The sequence below is a fragment of the Anabrus simplex genome, chromosome 3, assembly GCF_040414725.1.
Source record: "Anabrus simplex isolate iqAnaSimp1 chromosome 3, ASM4041472v1, whole genome shotgun sequence".
Classification (NCBI taxonomy): domain Eukaryota; kingdom Metazoa; phylum Arthropoda; class Insecta; order Orthoptera; family Tettigoniidae; genus Anabrus; species Anabrus simplex.
The window spans coordinates 417,197,137-417,218,198 of NC_090267.1; the positions used below are offsets into that span (position 1 = coordinate 417,197,137).

The 21,062-nt window shown below is 38.0% G+C and overlaps 2 protein-coding genes across 4 annotated transcripts in view; one reads left to right on the plus strand and one right to left on the minus strand.

Annotated features, from left to right (window-relative positions):
- Nucleotides 1-21,062, minus strand: part of LOC136867386 (monocarboxylate transporter 13) — a 258,356-nt gene that overhangs the window by 216,489 nt on the left and 20,805 nt on the right. Inside the window, exon 1 of one of the 3 annotated variants that reach the window (XM_068227083.1) lies at nt 10,551-10,649. The exons of the other annotated variants lie outside the window; for them this stretch is intronic. The gene's annotated coding sequence lies outside the window, so the exon portion shown is untranslated. Of the gene's footprint in view, nt 1-10,550; nt 10,650-21,062 lie in introns of those variants that run through there. 3 annotated transcript variants of the gene reach the window in all.
- Nucleotides 3,132-21,062, plus strand: part of LOC137498963 (coagulation factor X-like) — a 159,492-nt gene continuing 141,561 nt past the window's right edge. Inside the window, exon 1 of the mRNA XM_068226860.1 lies at nt 3,132-3,180. The gene's annotated coding sequence lies outside the window, so the exon portion shown is untranslated. The remainder of the gene's footprint in view (nt 3,181-21,062) is intronic.

Here is a 21,062-nt window from a genome sequence, read left to right on the forward strand (position 1 = left end):
CATTTAACGTGCCTTGAATACGCACTAGAGGTGACGTGGAATCATACGCAATAGCGCCCCAAACCATGATGCCGCGTTGTCTAGCGGTAGGGCGCTCCACAGTTACTGCCGGATTTGACCTTTCTCCACGCCGACGCCACACTCGTCTGCGGTGACTATCACTGACAGAACAGAAGCGTGACTCATCGGAGAACACGACGTTCCATCATTCCCTCATCCAAGTCGCTCTAGCCCGGCACCATGCCAGGCGTGCTCGTCTATGCTGTGGAGTCAATGGTAGTCTTCTGAGCGGACGCTGGGAGTGCAGGCCTCCTTCAACCAATCGACGGGAAATTGTTCTGGTCGATATTGGAACAGCCAGGGTGTCTTGCACATGCTGAAGAATGGCGGTTGACGTGGCGTGCGGGGCTGCCACCGCTTGGCGGCGGATGCGCCGATCCTCGCGTGCTGACGTCACTCGGGCTGCGCCTGGACCCCTCGCACGTGCCACATGTCCCTGCGCCAACCATCTTCGCCACAGGCGCTGCACCGTGGACACATCCCTATGGGTATCGGCTGCGATTTGACGAAGCGACCAACCTGCCCTTCTCAGCCTGATCACCATACCCCTCGTAAAGTCGTCTGTCTGCTGGAAATGCCTCCGTTGACGGCGGCCTGGCATTCTTAGCTATACACGTGTCCTGTGGCACACGACAACACGTTCTACAATGACTGTCGGCTGAGAAATCACGGTACGAAGTGGGCCATTCGCCAACGCCGTGTTCCATTTATCGTTCGCTACGTGCGCAGCACAGCGGCGCATTTCACATCATGAGCATACCTCAGTGACGTCAGTCTATCCTGCAATTGGCATAAAGTTCTGACCACTCCTTCTTGGTGTTGCATTTGCTCTGTCAGTCAGTGTATATTATTGTACTCAGAAATCAAAATGTTAATTTATATTGTGTACTAGTAATTACCCGCGGCTTCGCTCGCGTTGTTTTCGTAATTTGTTATACGTAATCGTTCTTCGGTACTGTACTAAGCCCATTGTCTGGAAACACCTAAAGTATAAAAACTCGCCGAAAAATTGTGTTTCATTTAGCCCAGAAACTCTGTACATGTACTGTACATGTGAGAAACAGTCTTCTCTCAAGTGGAAAAAAAAATGTTTTTTAAAAGAGTCCAAATCCCTATTTTCACGTATGTAACATCATCAGTTTTTTGAGATATAAGTATCCCCATAAAAAAGAATACAAGCACTTTATCAGTCCTTCCCCCACCCTAAGTGGATTCTCCCAAAACAAAAATATAGGTGTCTCTTTTAAAGAAGATTCCAAATACCAATTTTCAGGTCGTCTGTAACATCTTCAGTTTTTGAGATATAAGTACCCTCATAAAAAATAATTCAACTCTTTTTTTCACTCCTTTTCACCACCGTTAAGTGCCTTTTCCGAAAACAAAAGAATACATGTTCCTGTATTTTTAAAGGGCTTTCCAAATACTAAGTTTCACATCTATAACGTGTCAAGTTTTTAAAAATTCACTCGCTGTTTCGGTTCTTTTCACCCCTTAAGTGGATTTTCCAAAAAATGCGTATTTCTTTATTTTTAAAGGAAATTCCAAATACCAGTTTTCACTTATGTACCATCTTCAGTTTTTGAGTTGTAAGTATCCACATGAAATGTCCGGCCCCGCAGTGTAGGGAGCAACGCGTCCGCCTGTCACCCGGCGGCCCCAGGTTCGATTCCCGGCCGGGTCAGGGTTTTTAATTGTAATGATTAATATCCCTGGCCTGGGGACTGGGTGTTTGTGACGTTCTTAATCTTCCTTTCCTCACACACAACATTCCACACTACCGCCATTCCAATCACACTCAGTTTCATAGAATATGGTGCCAGTAGGGGCAAAAGGTCCACAAAGAACGATGCCTCCAACACACAGCATTTAAAAAAAAATCCACATAAAAATGTTCAACTCCTTTATTAGTCCTCCTCCCATCCTTACGCCTACCGAGCTCGATAGCTGCAGTCGCTTAAGTGCGGGAGATAGTGGGTAATCGGGAGATAGTGGGTTCGAACCCCACTGTCGGCAGCCCTGAAGATGGTTTTCCGTGGTTTCCCATTTTCATACCAGGCAAATGCTGGGGCTGTACCTTAATTAAGGCCACGACCGGTTCTTTCCTATTTCTAGGCCTTTCCCATCCCATCGTTACCATAAGACATATCTGTGTCGGTGCGACGTAAAGCTATTAGCATCCTTACGCCCACCTAAGTGGATTTTTGACAACAAAAAAGTACACGTTTGTTTATTTTTAAAGGAGATTCCAAATACAATAAAAAGAAGTCAACTTCTTCATTTCCTTCCACCCCTCTTCTCCCTTAAGTAGACTTTCTGAAAACAGTAAATACGTGTTTATCGTCTGTAACAGCTTTACTTTTTTAGATATAAGTATCCTTATACAAATAGTTCAATTTTTCAGTTTTTTCAACCCTAACCCCCATCCATACGTAATTTTCCGAAACAAAAGAATATGTGCTTCTTCATTTTTAAAGGATACTCCAAATACCAATTTTCACGTCTATAACATCTTTGGCGATTTTAGATATACAATAAGTACCCTCATACAAAGAATTCAAACATTTTTTCAATTCAATCACCCCCCTTAAGTGGATTTTCCAAAAGCAAAAGAATACGTGTTTCTTTACTTTGAAGGGAGATTCCAAAAGCAAATTTTCATGTCTGTAACATCTTCAGTTTTGAGATATAAGTATCCTCCAGGGCCGGATTAAGAGGGGGGCTAAAGGGGCTGCAGCCCCGGGCCCCGCGTGCCTAGGGGCCCCGGCCCTTAGCCGAACCTTAAATTGTATAAAAAGGCCTGCTGTTCCACCTCCGTGCATGTATATGAATATTTACGCTCGCAAAATGTCGAACTGTCCGCGTTAGTATTTCATCACTGCTAGAATCAATTACCGTCCGAAGACACGAATCCTCGCTACTTACGCACTGTAATTATTGTAAAAGTTATATTTGACGAAAGTTTAAATCTTGCAGCTTGCGAGTACGGGCAGAGTGGAAAGGGGGAAGAGGTCTAGGAAGTGAGCGGGGGGGCACAGGGGAAGCACGGTGGAATGCGCATGCTATACTATATCTTTGAATCGGAAGAGAACTTCCACTTCACCTCTGATTATTGAACCATTCGTAAGTTATAACTGTAATGTTCTTGTAAAATGGATAGAACATATCCTAGTGGTACCAAAAAACGTAAGTTCTTTTTTGTTATGTCGATTTGATAGTGATGGTGTGAAATATGTTTTGGCATTATGAAATATTAACATGAAAAACAGAGAAAAATTGTAGTCTATTTCAACCGTGCCGTCTCAAAACTCACGAATTCCAGGCAGAGGATTAGTAAGAACAGGTTTCTCTACCTGGGCCAGTCTCAAAACTCACAAGCAGGGCCAGTTCTTCCTTGAACGAATAAAATGTCCACCCTATTAGTGATGCGATAATGGAATACTTTTAATAATCGAATAACTTCCATCCGATTATTTAAATAATCGAATGAGTTTCAAATATCATTCAGTCATATCGCACAGAATAATCGGATGCGTTATGAGTAATGTTTTCGGTTTAAGTGTGTCGGGTAGACAATCTATTGAAATACCTAAGCGAGTAGATGAACTCCTACGAAAAATAGAAACAAGCCTTTTTTCTCCAAATGAGTCTCAAAATGTTGAAACTAAATGAGTATATTAACTATCTTGATCTTTAATATCTCTAAATAAAATTCCTTTTTCAAGTAAATACCACTTTCTGGCTTCATAATGGAACTGAGCCCCAGTACTACCAACTGACAGTTTCTTTTTAACTACCAGCGGGCAATATACCTAATTTATGTCGTCCGACTGCATGCATAAATTGTTAGCATGCTGGCCTTTGGTCCAAGGGGTCCAGGGGTTACCGGGTTCGATTTCCGTTCGGATCGGAGATTTTAACTTTCATTAGTTAATTCCTATAGCTCGGGTACTGGGTTTCGTGCCGTCTTCAGCAGTAGACTTCATCTTAGTAAGGACTTCATCCTCACAGACTTGCAGGTCACCTGTACGGCGTCAACTCTAAAGACCTGCACCAGACCTCCCCGGAGGCCACACGTCATTATTATAAATTTATGCGAAAGGTAAAAAATGCATTATATTAACTTTAAGGCAACAGCAAAATAATAATAATAATAATAATAATAATAATAATAATAATAATAATACACCTCGGTCTCTCTCTCATTCACCAGCCATTATTTTTCCCCTGTGGGTTGGGGTGGCAGAATGACATCCGCAGTATCCCCTGTCTGTCGTAAGGGAAGCGTGAGTCCCTCCTGCAGTTATCGCAAGCACCTGCTGTCCGGAGTCGTGAATTTTGAGACTCATTAGAATGTTTACTTTAACTACCAGTTTGCAGTCGTGAGTTTTGATACTATTTGTAACTAATTTTAGCCCGTGAGTTTTGAGACGTAACCATTTCAACACTTCCCTATTCATCAATTTAAGTAGAAGTAGTTCTATAACAACTTTAGTATGCTAGTCTTACGTGATGTTACGAAGAAGGGGCCGCACATTTTTAAATAGCCCAGGGCCCCCAAACACCTTAATCTGGCACTGGTATCCTCATAAAAAAATACAACTACTTTTTCACCCCCACCCCCGTTAAGTTGATTTCCCCCCGAAAACGCGCGTTTCTTTATTTTTAAAGGAGACTCACAATACCAATTTTCACGTCTGTGACCTTTAGTTTATGAGATATAGGTATCCCCGTAAACATAATCAATTTTTTTCACTTCCTTTCACCCTCCTCCCTTAAGTGAATTTTTCAAAAACAAAAATATGTGTTTATTTATAAAGGAGCTTCCAAATACCAATTACAATGACTTCAGTTGTTGAGATATACGTATCCTCAAAAATAATTCAACTCCTTTTTCATCCTCCCGCCCCCATGTAATTTTCCCACAAAAATGCGTGGTTCTTTTATTTCTTTAAAAGGAGATTCCAAATACCAACTTACACGTCTGTAACATACTTAGGTTCCTTTAGATATAAATATCCTCATACAAATAATTCAACAATTTTTTCAATTTTTCCACCCCGTTTGGTGGTTTTTCCGAAAACAAAGAAGTAGGGCCTATGTATTTCTTTAATTTTAAATGAGATTCCAAATACCAATTTTCACCTCTGCAACAGCTTCAGTTTTTGAGATATCACTATTCTAATAAAAATAATTCAACCCGTATTTCAGTCCTTTTTTAACCCCTCCTTAAGTCGTCTTTCGAAAACAAAAAAAATACACATCTCTTTATTTTTAAAAGAGAATAAAATACGTCTGTAACTTGCTATGTTTTTCTGTATGTTTTTCTGTAAATATTCTCATTTTAAAAATCCTGCCCTTTTTTCAGTTCCCCTTAAGTGGATTTTCTGAAAATAAATTCTATGTTTCTTTACGTTTACTGGAAATTTCAAATACCAATTTTCATATCTGTACCAATTTACGTTTCTGAGATCTACTGTAGATGTAGTCTTTTCTTAAATTCACCCCCTTTGTCACTCCTGTTCACCCCCATTATCTGGATTTTCCAAAAACAAAAATGCATGGTTCTTTGTTCTTAAATGAGATTCCAAATACCAATTTTCATGCCTGTAACACATTTTTTTATATATACGAGGATTGGGGCAAACATCATGGCAACTATTTTTTTTTCTTGTAGATATGTGAACGGATCACAAACGTATATGTGTCGTGTGGAAGTTCTGCAGGTATAGTGTGTATGCAGAACAACAGAAGGCTCTGTGATAGTTGGTAGTAGCGCAGCGAGGGCTGTGAAATCAGTCAGTTGGTGAGTGTAGTGCGAGATGGAAGTAACCCGTATTGAGCAGCGCGCTTACATCAAAATAGCCGTTCTCCGAGGGAGAAATGCGATGGAATGTCACAGTGAATTAGTGGAAGCCCTTGGAAATAACGCTCTACCATACCGTACAGTAGCACGGTGGGCAGGAAAGTTTCAGCAAGGACGTGTGTTAACCAGTGATGAGCAACGTTCGGGACAACCTGTCAGTGTGCGGACCGACGTGGCACGTGCCGTCATCGAGCAGCTCCTGGATGAAGACACACGATGGACGCTACTGGAGTTAGAGAAGCCAAGTGACATCGAGAAACGCACCGTCCACAGGATATTGCGTAATGAGCTGCAACTGCGCAAAATCGCATCGCGGTGGGTACTGCATGCACTGATGAAAGTTCAAAGGTGGGTGCGCTATGCAATATACTCCGACCACCTTGCACGCTGGCAACAGGACGGCGATCAATTCTTGTCACGAATAATTGCAATCGATGAATTTTGGTCCAGGCCATATGAACCAGAACTGAAACGTCAGTCCGCGGAGTGGCGACATGCTGGATCACTAAGGAGGCAGAAGGTTCGTCAGAATCCTTCCCCAGTCAAATTGATGGTGATCGTCGCGTATGACGTCAAGGGTGTCATTGTTTGCCACTTTGTTCCACATGGCAGAACAGTGACCGGACAGTACTACAGGGACTTCCTGGTGCGACAGGTACGACGTGGCGTTCGGGAGAAACGTCCGGATCTTGTGGACAGTGCAATAATCCTCCCCTACAATTCAAAACCACATAAAGCATAGTGTGTAGGGCAGCTACTGCGACGTTGTGGATGGGAATTGGAGCACCGACCGTACTCTCCCGACATTTCGCCCTGTGACTTTGATCTCATTCGAAAGATTAAGGAACCACTGCGTGGTAGGCGGTTTGCAACACGAAGGGACATTGCTAATGCTGTGCGCACACAGGTGACCCGATTCACACCTGGTGCGGCAAATGCTGAGGCAAATGGTATTCAGCGCCTCCCACATCGTTGGCAGCGTGTCGTGTCAGTAGCAGGGGAATACTTTGAGGGTCTTTAGGCCCAGGTTTGTCATGTCAACTTTATGTGTACTGCAGTGGCGGCGCGTGACTTTCATCACTGGGGGTTCAAAAGAAGAAAAAATTGCCTCCCTCCCAACCTCTCCTCTTCCCATCTCCGCCAGCTTCTCTTTCATCGTGGGCCGTAACCTCCTAAACTAAGATTACATAAGTTCTAGAAAGTGATCAAATACAAGAGGAGCAGAAAATACGGTAGGCCTACATGCCGAGTTTTACCACATGCAAAATAAGACATAACTGCTTCATTGAAGTCCGCAGAGTCTCGAACAAAGTTCCTTTCAATTGACAACATAGCAAGAGCAATAAGTCTATCCTCGGTCATTGTGCTGCGCTAGAAAGTTTTTATTCTCTTCTGCTTCCGATGTCATGGGAATAGTAACAACTATATTTAAAAGTTTTCATTGGTATTACCTTGCCGCTATTCTTTGCCTCAATGATTTTTGAGTTAAGTTTCTCTCCAAAAGGTAATTATTCCAAAGAAGGCAAATTAATAGGTGTTTAGTAAGTAATGATATATTTGGGACAAGATATTAATTGGAATTTGACAGTTTAATGTGACTTTTGGTAGTAACGATGCTTTTCAACACTAGCGCTAGTTACGTGTTCTATTCTCTGTTGCCTAGTCAAATTCCCGTAAGGCCAACAGATGGCAGGCACATACCCCAACCCCAACAACACGACTAGCTAGTCTTGAGACAGTGGCCTATTGCGCATGCGTAAAGAACAGAGATCCGTTCCTGCGATATCCTGGTCTTGCCTTAGTGCTGGCTTTCGTCCCCCCGCACCTCGCCACTCCCTTCGCCTATGTACGGACGGAGAGATCGTCTTTGCAAGGGGGTTCATTCCAGACAAGTATCCAGCCACAGACCTTGCGCAGCTCACATGAATTGAAAGCCAGTACGAGTTTATTACGGATAGAGGGACTTAGCAAGAGCTTCGAGATTGACAAGGGAGTTATGAAAATTACGTAGTTGAGTACAATTTGATATAAACTGGAGGTTCATTGCTCCATTGCGCTATACCAGAAACCGCCACTGGTGTACTGTGTTGTCATTCTTTTGCACCGGGAAGGCCATATTGCCCTGTTATGCTACCGTAATAAATTAGTGTGTTACGATATTTCAGTGCTATTCATTGTCCACACATGTAGTTAACACATTGTCCTTTCGTCTATATATGTCACATTTTCTAACAGGACTGGTACCTTAAAGAAAAAAATAGTTGCCATGATTTTGCCCCAACCCTCGTATAAGTATCCTCATTTTTCACCCCTTTTAAAGCAATTTTACGAAACAAAAAATTGTTTCATTCTTTTTTAAAGAAGATTCTAAACACCAATTTTTAGGATTGTGAATTTTTACGTTTTTGAGATACAATAATGCTCATTTAAAAAATTCACCCACCTTTTCACCCCCTTAGCAATGGGATATCTAAAAATCTTCCCTTAGTGAGCACCTACACTCTAATATAAATATATCCCCAAAATTGTATTTCTTTATGTCCAGTAGTTTTGGCTCGGCAACGATGAATCAGTCAGTCGGTCAGTCAGTCAGTCAGTCAGTCAGTCAGGACATGTTATTTTATATAAATAGAGATTATGATAGATATTTTATATACAGTAGGAGAGCATAGTAGCATAGCAATTTGTTTCACTTTTTTATTTATTCAGTATTTTAATATTTTTTTATGTTATTTATGTAATCACTGGTTATCCATCCATCTATCTATCTATCTATCTAACTGTTCACTTATGTAGTAGTGACCTCTCAAGTTCAGAAACTATTGTAAAGATGAATTCAAGAGACTGAAGAAAAAATAGGAAATGATGACCTGAGTTACAAAACAAAGAACGCAGCATGTGCTGCTGTGAAGTGAAAAATGAAAAAATAAATATGTAAATATATTTTATGTATAGAAAATAACTTTTTGGGCAAGAATTATATGACTATATATTTAATAAAATCTTTTCATTTTGTCTGTAGGTTTAACATTGAATATGTACAGCTAATTATCAATAAAAACATGGCAATAAAATTTTGCCTTTGCATACTGAAAATTTTGTTAGTGTTACTACAGTCCAACACTAAGGTATAACCGAATCTCATTTATATTATAATATCAAATGTCACACTAAAATTAGCTTTCTGATTTTTGCCCCTCCCCGACCTGAAAAAGAATACTGTGTGCAGGCCAGTTAATCTTCAAGAATGTAAAGAGAGTGGCATTCTTTGGCACTTACCACTTGCTGTACACGTGGAAATATTTAATCAAATAGGGTACAAAATGTGTCCTGACATACAGCCACCACGTTCTATTCACCTGCATCCAGTGTTCTTACAGGTGGATGATTGTACTGTTGCACCCACAGTTCAATCAATGAATCAATCAATCAATCAATCAATCAATCAATCAATCAATCAATCAATCAATCAATCAATCAATCAATCGATCAATCAATCAATCAATAATGTTTTGTCTTATAAATAAGACATCTTGAGCTAGTCAATTAATTCAAATTAACAAAGACATTCTGATAAATAACACATTAAAAAGTTTAAAAATATTTATATCACTAGTATTTTCTTGTTGTTTGCAATGTCTCTACTCCTTCCTCTTCTCCTCCTTGTTTTAGTTTAAAAAGTTTTTATGTTTTTCACAATTGTCATAAATATTATGCTGAAATATTTTTTTAATGTTTAAAAAGTTTATATATAGTGTGTGCTACTATTACTTAATCCATATCTTAAGGGATGTTGTAGCAGCTCCTCTCAAGGTTGATATTTTAAAATAAGTAGGAGAAGAAGTAGACACATTACAAACCACAAGAAAATACTAGTGACATAAATGTTTTTAAAAATGTTTAATAAATGTTATTTATAGGAATTAATGTCTTTGTTAATTTTAATGATATATTACAATAAGACGAAATATGTCCAAATGTAACACAATGAATTAGTCCTACATAAATGCAGGGCAAATAAAGCAAAGTATTGAATAGGTGGAAACTGTATTACATTGTTCAGTCTCAGTCTGAAGGCAGTTGAATCCTCAACTACTCCACCATTGGCTGTCATAGATAGCAGAAGCGTCACTGAAGACACATACTATGGAAATGAAGATTGAGGTAGTTTTCATTTGTTTTCCTCGCTGACCCAGAAGGTACAGTTACATATCACTCTGGAAAACCCATCGAAATTTGTGCACCAACTGACCCTATGAATGACACACCATTCATTACAGTGACGAGTTTTATAAGGAATGACATCACTAGCATTACTCGTAACCAGGGTTAGGATTTTGATGACATGTCATCTTTTAATTGATTCAAAACAGATTAGCATTTTTTGTCAATTTGCCATTTTGTATTTTTACTTCATTTCCTAATTTTATACATCATTATTTGGTCATGTTATGGAATTTATTAGACTATTTTATACTGTTTGAGTCATTTTCTTACATGTTTCAGAATTTTGAATCATGTGGTATTCGATATTATCACAGCTTTAGTGAGGATGAATACGGAGACTTGAGAATCTTCACAATGTTTTGTCAGTCTGGGGACTAAAAAAACTTTCTTCACCACTTACTTCTTGGAAACGGCCACATTCCAGGCCACATCTCCAATTGGAGAAGTATTCCTCGTGAAAAGCTGAAATTTTCTTCTGAAGATTTGGAGCAAAATTCTCTGCAAAACATAAAGAATTTCACCTTGTTTTCTTGATATGCCGAAAGCCTAAAAGCTTATTATAATATCTAAACATAAATACAGACTATACCAACTCAATTAGTAAAGCTATCAGTTTAAAGGTATTAATAGTAAAAGTTCAAACTTTACAATACTTATAAAAGTTTTTATTCATAAAGCGAACACATTTTATGAATAGCAGCATAGAACAAAGATTGAACTACTAGTCATGATTTTTCTCCCTTAACCTGTGTGTCAGCAAATGTAAGATGCTTTTATACTTGATTAACGATGAGATGTTACAAATGGATTTCACGTCGCCTCTTTGTTATCAAATGGTACACTAAGACCATGTAAATTTGAGTTGCTATAGACATGTATATAACAACTTTTTATTAAATTTTTGTTATGCTAATTTTTACTATTTAACTTTCGTTCTTCACCAGGTTGAAGATGTCCCCCAAGAGGGAAGAAACATGTACCTATAACTTTGCTTTAAGAATAAAAACTTTTGTAAGTTTTGTAAAGGTGGAACTTTTAATGTTAATATCTTTAAATCATTCAAAGTTGACAATACGGGCTGAACACATCATACATTATTAGTAAATTGATTGTAAAATTTCATTTACAATTTATGTAATTTTTTAAAGTGTTTGGATTATTTTACTGGATTTTTGCCATCATTTTATAGGTCATTTTTTAAACATTTTTAGGTCATCAGAATCCTGGCCCTGCTCCTAACTCAGTTATTTTGGCATTCTCAAAGCCAAGGATGACACTGTGAAAGCTCAATGAAAGAAACAAATTTGGTCTAGACCACTTCAGAAGACATCAGTCACCACTGATCTGCATTTAGGGCTGTCCAGGTGGCAAATTCCCTATCAGCTGTTTACCTAGTCTTTTCTTAAATAATATCAAAGAAGTTTGAAATTTTTCCAACATCTCCCTTGGTAAATTACTCCAATCCCTAACTACTCTTCCTATAAATGAAATTAGCCCAAATTTATCCTCTTGAATTCCAGTTTTTATCTTCATATTGTGAACTTTCCTACTTTCACAAAACTTTCGATCTTATTCATGAATTAATGTAATTCCATGCTGTCTCCCCACTGACAGCTCAGAACACATCACTTAGTCGAGCAGCTCGTCTCCTTTCTCCAAAGTCTTCCAAGCCCAAAGTTGGCAACATTTTTATAGCATTAGTCTTTTGTCAGATATCACCCAGAGCAAATCATGCTGCTTTACTTTGGACTTTTTCCAGTTCTCAAATCATGTAATCCTGGTGAGGGACCCATACACTGGAAACATACAGTATTCTAACTATGGTCTTACCAGTGACTTACCAGGTATATACAATCTCCTTTACATCCTTATTACAACTCCTAATTACTCTCATAACTATATGAAGAAATCTGTAAACTTCATTTACAATCCCATTTTATGTGATTACCCCAATAAAGATATTTCCTTACATTAGCACCTAGGTACTTACAGAGATCCCCATGAGGTACTCTCACCCCATCAACACAATATTTAAACCGAGAGGACTATTTTCTCTTGGTGAAACCCTCAACCTGACTTTTCAGCCCATATATAAACATCTCCATCTCACAACATTGTCGAGGTCTTTCTTTTTTCAGTCACTAACAATCCTGTAACTTATTCATTACTCTGTATAATATAACATCATCTGCAAAAAGCCTTATCTATGATAAAGGTCCAATAATACCACCTAGAGAAACTCTCCTCTTAATCATTACCGGTAGATGACCAGATAATTCTCCACTGATCTAATTCTCATGGTGTACTGTCCACTACCGCACCAGCACCTTTGACGATGCTGACAGTTCTCCAAAGCCATCCTCCTGAGATGATGATTTCCTCTCAGAATGATCTCTTCCAGAACTTTGTGTGTTGTACCATTCTTTTTATCATTCTCTTCAGATTCTAAGAATGAGAGATACGCTGCACTGTACACGTCGAGTAATTATATCTGTAGGATGCATTTGCACTCTCTCACACCTACAACGTTACTTCTATTAAAGTAACTTATGCACCTGTTCAGCTATTCCACATGAACACATGCTATTTTCAATTCCTGTTGACCATTAACTTACCTACTCATAGAGCTATGCTGCCTTAATCACAGAATTTCCAGCAGTGGTAGATCTGAGATGTTACACTGAGTAATTAACCTAGACTTGGTGCACATTAAAAAGAAACACACTACATTATACATTTGTTCTTACCTATTCCTCAGTGTACACTTCTTACAAAATATTCTACATCACAACGCAACTTCTATTTTGTTTTCTGATTTTAGTGAATGGTTGTATATTTCATCATAATCACATAATAGATTTCTTGAGAAAATAATAAGGTTCCCATTGCTTTCATGACAACTCAGTAGTCGATGGTGAGGAGCAGTATTATATGCTCTGCTTGCCAACATACCAACGTACAATAATCAACCACATTTCATCCTTTACAATTAAAAATGTCTACCGAGTATGCGATACATATTTGAACTTCAAAAAGGCTAAAGCACTGTATAAAATATTGTATGGGAAACAGAAGGAACTTACTAGGAAATTGAATCCAGCAAAGAAGTCAGCTAAGGATAACATGATGGCAAGCATAATTGGCAGTCATACAAAATTTAGTGAAAAATGGAAAGGTATGTATAGGCGCTTTAAGGCAGAAACAGATTCCAAGAAGGAAATTCCAGGAATCATTAATGAACAAGGAGGGTGTGTAAGTGAAAATCTTCAAAAGGAAGAAGTATTCAGTCAGCAGTACGTAAAGATTGTTCGTTACAAGGATAATGTCCAGATAGAGGAGGTCACTGATACTAAAGAAGTATTAAAATTTACCCATGATAATGACATTTACAATATGACACAAAATTGAAAATTAGAAAAGCAGCTGGAATTGATAAGATTTCTGGGGATATACTAAAGACAATGGGTTGAGATATAGTACCATATCCGAAGTTCTTATTTGATTATTGTTTTCATGAAGGAGCTATACCAAATGAATGGACAGATGCTATAGTAGACCCTGCGTATAAAGGATAAAGCCACCAAGTTTGACATACATTGCATGTAAGCTTTGTGAAATTAATAACTGGTTCGATAGAAGGCAATTAGGGTTTAGGAAAGGTTATTCCACTGAAGCTCAAGTTGTAGGATTCCAGCAAGATATAACATATCTTGGATTAATCGCTATTGACCTGTCTAAAGCATTTGATAGGGTGGATCATGAGAGACTACTGGCAAAAATGAGTACAATTGGACTAGACAAAAGAGCAACTATATTTCTAGAAAATAGAACTCAGAGAATTAGAGTAGGTGAATCTTTATCTGACCCTTTAATAATTAAGAGGGGAATTCCTCAAGGCAGTATTATTGGCCCTTTATGTTTTCTTATATATATGATATGAGTAAAGAACTTGAATCAGAGATAAGGCTTTTTGCAGATGATGTTATTCTGTATAGAGTAATCAATAAGTTAAAAGATTGTGAGCAACTGCAATATGACCTCAATAATTTGTGAGATGGACAGTAGGCAGTGGTATGTTGATAAACAGGATTAAAAGTCAGGTTGTGAGTTTCACAAATAGGAAAATTCCTCTCGGTTTTAACTACTGTATTGATGGGGTGAAAGTTCCTTACGTGAATCATTGTAAGTACCTAGGTCTTAATATAAGGAAAGATCTTCATTGGGATAATCATGTAAATGGGATTGTAAATAAAGGGTACAGATCTCTGCACATGGTTAAGAGGGTATTTAATGGTTGTAGTAAGGTTGTACAGGAGAGGGCATATAAGTCTTTGGTAAGACCCCAACTAGAGTATGGTTCCAGTGTATGGTACCCTCACCAGGATTACTTGATCCAAGAACTGGAAAAAATCCAAAGAAAAGCAGCTTGATTTGTTCTGGGTGATTTCCGACAAAAGAGTAGCGTTATAAAAATGTTGCAAAGTTTGGCCTGAGAAGACTTGGGAGAAAGGAGACAAACCAATTTATTAATTTATTAAAAAATTAATAAACTTATTAATTAATAAATACATTCATTGGTTTATTAATTAATAAATACCTTCATTGGTTTTTAAGTCATGACAACTTTCAATACAGATTAATCATGAGGTTTATAACATGTAATAAGTGGTATGTTCTGAGCTGTCAGTGGGAAGATAGTGTGGAATGACATTAGTAGATGAATAGGTTTGAGTGGTGTATTTAAAAGTAGGAAAGATCATAATATGAAGATAAAATTGGAATTCAAGAGGACAAATTGGGACAAGTATTTATTTATAGGAAGGGGAGTTAGGGAATGGAGTAACTTACCAAGGGAGATGTTCAATAAATTTCCAATTTCTTTTCAATCATTTAAGAAAAGGCTAGGAAAACAACAGATATGGAATCCACTCTAAATGCAAATCAGGATTGATTGATTGATTGATTGATTGATTGATTGATTGATTGATTGATTGATTGATTGATTGATTGATTGATTGATTGATTGATTGATTGATTGATTGATTGATTGATTGATTGATTGATTGATTGATTGATTGATTGATTGATATGGTAGGCAAGGGGCATCACTATTCGCAGCTTCAAGAACCTCATCTATTGAATTACTCAGTCCTGACCTTAGTAAACAAATTTACTTATCAGCCAATTGTACTGTACTTTACTGCATTGTTTCCTCAAGGATGATATCTTTCCTACAGTTTTAACTTCCTCTCTCATGCATTAAACACTACCTAGCTTTAGTAATGCCAGGAAAGGCAACCCTGGCCACTAAATACATATTCTTATCTAAAACACTGCCTAGATTTGCTACACACAACGTGCTGAATGTATTCATACAAACTGTTCTCAATTTCTCAATTATTTATCTCCCATGTTTGACACAGGAGTGACCAGGCTATTTACTCCTTCACTACTACCTTTGAAACTTAATTACATGAAAAATCTTAACTATGTCAAGTCCACATCTGTGGTGTAGTGGGTAGTGTGTTTAGTCGTCATGTCCAGAGGCCCGGGGTCAATTCCTGGCTCTGCCACAAAATTTGAAAAGTGTAACGACGACTGGAACAGGGTCCACTCAGCCTTGGGAGGTCAACTGAGAAGAGGAAGGGGCGTTCAATTCCCACCTCAGCCATCCTTGAAGTGGTTTTCTTTAGTTCCCATTCCTCTCCAGGCTGCTGGGATGGTACCTAACTTAAGACCAAGCCCGCTTTCTTTCCTCTTCCTTGCCTATCCCTTCCAACCTTCCCATTGCCCACAAGGCCCCTGTTTAGCACAGCAGATGAGGCCACCTGGGTGATACTGGTTCTCCTCTGCAGTTTTATTCCTGACCAAAAGTCTCATGCACCAGGACACTGCCCTTGAAGGGGTAGAGGTAGGATCCCTCACTGAGTCAGGGAATTAACCAACCCTGCAGGGTAAATGGATTTTTTTTAAATATCTAAATTCATCAAAACTGTATTTAGGGCTTTTTCCCAGGTGACTTTTTAAAATATTTTCTTTTTCTTAAACATTTTCAAAGAACTTGGAAATTTATTGAACATTTTCCTTAATAATTTATTCAAATCCCTTACTGCTTGTACTATAAATGAATATTTGCCCCAATTTGTCCCCTCGAATTCCAACTTTATCTTCATACTATGATCTTTCCTACTTTCAAAAGCTCCACTCAAGCTTATTCATTTATTTATGTCATTCTACGCCATCTCTCCACTAACAGCTCAAGACATACCACGTAGTCGAGCATCTCGTCTCTTTACTCTCCAGTCTTCCCAGCCCAAAGTTTGCAACATTTTTGTAACACTGATCCTTTGTCAGAAATCACCCAGAACAAACCATGCTGCTTTGCTTTGAAATTTTTTCCTGTTTTGGTATCAAGTAGTCCTATTTAGGGTCCCATATACTCAATCCATACTCTAACTGTGGTCTTACTATACCAAATAAATAAATAAATAAATAAATAAATAAATAAATAAATAAATAAATAAATAAATAAATAAATAAATAAATAATGCAATGTTCAAAAAATATTAACTAAGGTAGCCTAATACTAAGTATGGTAAGTTCAAAATGTAATTTTACTAAATCTAAACTTCAAGAACTGAGAAATCACAAATGTAGGAAGCAGGTTTATTCCCTACTGACATCAGCTTTGTCCCCAAAATGCTAATTTTTGAATCGTACTCACAGCACTTCCATTCATGCCCCAAGATATTTGATTGCAGACTTTCACAATAATCTGCTGATAGAATCAATTTATTGGCATAGGCCAAACTGCTTGCTTAATTTCCAGCTAATTGAATTTGTTCCTGCCACTTTTTACATTTCAGTAATTGATTCATGTATACTATAATTGGCAAAGATTAAATTCTTCTGCCTTGTGTAACCCTGAGTCAAGAATTCATTCTTTTATCAACCCTTATTGCAGCATGATTGTCGAATAAGTACCTTTAATTGCCTAATGCCATAATCCACCAGTATACAGCTAACAACTTTTCCATTAGTATTTCTTAACAAGTGTGAAACATAAACATATCTATCAATTCTCCTCACAGCATAGCATTTTCAGTTGCTTTACATGTATCAAAACTCTGGTCCTGACAGCACCTCTCTGATCGAAAACCATACCAGTTTTCACCCAATTAAATTTACACTTTATTTGTCATCTTTCCTTCTAATTTTTTTGTTTAATAAACCTAATGTATATTCTAAAATATGTTAAAATCAACCATCGTTGGTCATTCAGTGTACTCCCAAGTGGACAGCGTGAGACGATTTGGTTTCAGCGTGGATGAACGTAAGCCAGTATAACCTCACCAGTATCGGTCCTTGGGTGTTACACAAGACCAGCAAGCCTCCTATTGAGAAACAATTACAAATATCCCTACTAGATTGCACCACTTTGTGGAGATAACTTTGTTCCTGTTTTCTCTCCTCTTCTAATGGTAATTTCTTTTCCATGCCACTAGGGTATACCATTCTGGACTACATGCAATATTACCAACATTTTGCAACAATAAAAAACAGGAGGGCAAATTTTCAATTCAAGTGAGGTAAGAATAACTGTAGTTATACTGTATAATTATCCTCTTATTTCCTGTGTTTTAGTTGCTGGATATATTTTTTAGTAGAAATTTAATTTATTACTTGACGATAATAGAGTTTCTTGTTATTTCTGTAAGCTTCTCATATAAAAGTGTGACACTGAAAATTTCAGTGCAACACCCAGCTTCAGATACCAGCAGCCACCACTGCTCCCTATCATTGATTGCATCTCCTTCCCAATCCCAAACTGCCTCTGAAGATCTTTGCTGGTATACTGATCAATGAAATGTGCATTGGTAGCTGTTGCTACCCTTTCTGTTCTGTTGCTTGTAGATAGGAGCAATTATTACTTTCATTCAAGGAAAATGTAGCTTACACACCTTCCATGCTAATCCTATTCCACTATGAAGCCATGTAATTTGTGCCTTCCCAATATATTTCAGTATTTCAGGTTTAATTTCTCTCTTCCTGTTGTTTTATGACAATGTAGTTTTATTTACCACTCCTTTCCCACCTCTTTAAGTGTACATTTGCTGTCATTATTGTTCTTCACACCATTATTCCATTATTCAGAAAGATTTCCTTCTACATTAAAACAGATTGAAATAATAACATTTATTTATTAGACCACCTAATCAATACAAAATCGTCTTGGATGATTTACATAAATTTGTTAGCTAAGAGTGGAGCTAACATTAAAACAGTTTTTAAAATATTCCTTCCTTCTGTCCAGTGATTCCCTAGGATCCACAATTAGTTTACCTATTATAATACTATGTATTTTTCTTTTGTGCCTTTCTAAGATTATTTATTACAGTCCAGAAAGTTTTCCCTACTATTCGACAAAGTCTTCCCAGGATATTACCAAAATTCTCAATTTTGCTAAGTTGGGACTGGATCTAGCTCGAATTAAATGTCGATAAGCATTTATTAGGCACCTTTTGAGCGATGATATTGTCTTTTTGGCATCAGAAAGTATATTCGAATGACCCTAATTTTGATCAACATTAGACTGAACTTTTAATTCCCCATTCGCTGATGCACTCACGTTTTCAGTCTTCTTTCTTCTTTTCCTGATGGTGTCTAGGTTCTCTTACCTGATGGGAGATTCACGGGACTTAATCTTACTTGAAAGGTATTTTGGTGGCAAATTAGGGAAAATGTGAGGCACTGCTCCTGGACCTAATTTCCATTTCACATGAGAGAGATCCACTTTTTCACTATTCACTATAAAATTATCTGGTTTTACTATCAAATCATCAGAGAAATGAACATGAAAATTTCTGCTGTTACGCGTTAACTCAGTATCCTTCCGTGGAATAACTCTGGCCCATTTTTCAAATTCATTTCTATCATCTGGCAGTCAAAAAAGTCGCATATCATCAGCCTGACTTACAGCCAGGCACTAAACAGTATGGCATGCTGAACTATTAAATTAATCAAGCCGCATAAGATATGGCTTGAAGTACACAACACACAATGAACTGAGTTTAGGAACTGGAAGCAAAGAAAATTCAACTCATTCACTGAAATATCTCTCACAGTAACATCTCTCGCACTTTTCTATATCCGGCTTGCCAGAACTACTGGAGCACGTGTTGGATATAATCACTCGCACAAATTACCATGCTATAATGGCTGAGTCCTCACACTTAGTCATATATTCGTCATGGTACAGTATTAAAATTGATCTGCAGCAGAACATTCATAATGTGAGGTTTTCACCTCCTGTATGAATGAGACTGGTATTATTTTGGATTTTTATTACTCTTTACAAAAGTTCGGAAGTTATTGGAACTTGATCAATTTTAGCCTTGCGATTTTCTAAGTCAATTTTGTACTTCTTATGATGATTTATACAACTATGAGTCTTATTCAATCCTCCTATTCAATACACAATTCAAACCTCTATTCGGGGGGGGGGGTCAAATGTTAATGACAAATGTTCAAAAGTCATACATGTTTAAACCCTTATTTGTGGGCCATCTTCAGTGAATCTTTAGCTTGAAAGTACAAGTGTTTCACTTAATATTGTACCTAACTAAAAGTTATGGACACAGTATAAAAAGTTCTTAGATGATGATAAATTACACATTTAAGCTCAAGCTGGTGTAATTGAAAAAGTTTATATACATTCTTTGTGTTAGGATAAGTAGTAAAGAACTGAAATTGTCTTATTAAGTCTTAATTTAGAAACAAACTGTGAAGAAGTGAGTCCACAGTTTGGTTAAAAGATTTGAATGTTAAATTTTTATTTCTTTTTTAACCCATGGTACAACAGCCCTGAAGGGCCATGGCCTACCAGGCGACCGCTGCTCAGCCCGAAGGCCTGCAGATTATGAGGTGTTGTGTGGTCAGCACGACGGATCCTCTCAGCCGTTATTCTTGGCTTTCTAGACCGAGGCTGCCATCTCACTGTCAGATAGCTCCTCAATTGTAATCACGTAGGCTGAGTGACCTTGAACCAGCCCTCAGACACAGGTAAAAATCCCTGACCTAGGTAGAAATCGAACCCAGAGCCAGCCATACACATTTTTAGTACATGAAAAACCATTATGTATTAATTATACATGTGGGATGGACATGACTCTAAAATTTCCCATCTTTACACACAGCTAATATTATGAAATAACTTCTTATGCTGTCATTATCATCAATATCATCCATTTCCCTTGTCCAGCACCCACTGGCTTAGGATGTTTATGGCACCTTTCCATCTTCCTCTGTCAAACCACCATTGTTTATCTTTAACTGTGTTTGAATTCAGTTTCTTCTAATTATCCTATTCTTGATTGTTTTCAACCACCTTAGTCTGGGTCTCCCTCTTGTCCTCCCTCCTTCTGTCTGGGTCTCCATCGTCTGTTTTGGAATCCTTCTGCTTCCATCCCGCAGCGGCTGCTGAGGGGGTCTGGCGGAGGGGCACTACTTTTTCACAAATTTACGTTCTTACTAAACACACACAATAAACAAATGCATAGCCAGATACACATCATACAATGTTAAATACTTGATTATTACTCAACTACTTCACTGTCTTCTTCATTTTAAGAGAAAATGTGGAATGAAATGTTGGTGTCCATTCGAAGAAGCCGGCGGTCCAGACTCTTACCTCACCCAAGTATCTTGAACTGCTTAAATGCACAGTAACTACCATCACTGAAGTCTATCTGAAATACGTTCACAGTACTATATACATTATCGAACTACTGTTGGATGGGTGCATTCCATTCAAATTACTGTACCAACTGACAGGCCTACTACTGAGCCTACGGGACGAATGAAGTACAGTCTACTCACACTGGCCGTACAAATGAAGAATATGGTAGGGCCT